Genomic DNA, 1,758 nt, shown 5'->3' with positions numbered 1-1,758 from the left:
TCAGCCAATAGGAATGAGAGCTGCTTAAATCCTATTGGCTGATTTAAACAGCCAATAGGATTTAAGCAGCTCTCATTCCTATTGGCTGATTTTAAGGGCTATTGGTAGTTTATCATAGATTATTATTTTATTTTTTTTGGCAGGGTTTTTTTTTTCTTTTTTTTTTTAAACGGGGTATTAGAATAGGAATAATTTTTATTATTTTAGATAATTTCATTTGTTATTTTTTGTAATGGGATTTTTTTTATTTTTGGGGTGTTTTTTTTGTTTTTTCTTTAAGATTAGGCATTTTAGGCAAAAGAGTTAACAACTTTAGGGCAATGCCCTACAAAAGGCCCCTTTAAGGGCCCTTGGTAGTTTATTATAGATTAGAGTTTGTTTTTTTTACTTTGGGGTGTTTTGTTTTTTGTTTGTTTTTTTAAATCTGGGCATTAGAATAGGAATAATTTTTATTTTTTGGATAATTTCGTTTGTTATATTTTTGTAATTGTAGTTTTATTTTTTTAGTAATCTTAGATTTTTTTATTTTTAGTAATGTTAGGTTTTTTATTTTTAGTAATGTTAGGTTTTATTAGTGTAATTTTAGGTTTTATTTTTATTTCACAGGTATGTATTTATTTTTAAGGGCCCTTGGTAGTTTATTATAAATTAGGTTTTTTTTTTTTTACTTTGGGGTGTTTTTTTTTTTAAACGGAGTATTAGAATAGGAATACATTTTATTTTTTTGGATAATTTCGTTTGTTATTTTTTGTAATTGTAGTTTTATTTTTTTAGTAATCTTATTTATTTATTTTTATTATTTTTAGTAATGTTAGGTTTTTTATTTTTAGTAATGCTAGGTTTTATTAGTGTAAGCTTAGGCTTTATTTTTATTTCACAGGCAAGTATGTATTTATTTTAACTAGGTAGTTAGTAAATAGTTATATTGTAGCTAGCTTAGGTTTTATTTTTATTTCACACGTAAGCTTGTATTTTTAAATAGGTAGTTCGTTAATAATTGTAACTTTAATTTAGGTCTATTTTAATTATGTTAAAGTTCGGGGGTGTAAGGTTTAGGGATTAATAGTTTAATTTAGGTTGTTGGGGCTGGCGGTTTAGGGGTTAATAGGTTTAGTTAGTGTCGAGGAACTGCAGTTTAGGAGTTAATAGGTTTAGTTAGTGTCAGCAATGTCAGGGAATGGCGGTTTAGAGGTTAAAAGGTTTAGTTAGTTTTGGCGATGTGGGGGGACCGTGGTTTTGTGGTTAATAGCATTATTTAGTGTTGGTGATGTGGGTGGTGGCGGTTTTAGATAATTTTGTTTCGGCAATCGCCGGCATATTAGTTATGTTAAAGGAACAATGAACCAAAAATTTTTTCTTTTGTGATTCAGATAGAGCATGCAATTTTAAGCAACTTTCTAATTTACTCCTATTATCAATTTTTCTTCGTTTTCTTGCTATCTTTATTTGAAAAAGAAGGCATCTAAGCTTTTTTTTTGGTTAAGACCTCTGGACAGCACTTTTTTATTGGTGGATGAATTTATTTACCAATGAGCAAGGACAACCCAGGTTGTTCACCAAAAATGGGCCGGCATCTAAACTTACATTCTTGCATTTCAAATAAAGATACCAAGAGAATAAAGAAAATTTGATAATAGGAGTAAATTAGAAAGTTGCTTAAAATTTCATGCTTTATCTGAATCACGAAAGAAAAAATTTGGGTTCAGTGTCCCTTTAAGCTAAATCATTTTTTCAGATCCTTTCTTTATTCATATGCAT

This window comes from Bombina bombina, chromosome 8 (assembly GCF_027579735.1).
Source record: "Bombina bombina isolate aBomBom1 chromosome 8, aBomBom1.pri, whole genome shotgun sequence".
Lineage (NCBI taxonomy): Eukaryota > Metazoa > Chordata > Amphibia > Anura > Bombinatoridae > Bombina > Bombina bombina.
Note: the sequence above shows the minus strand (reverse complement) of the source record.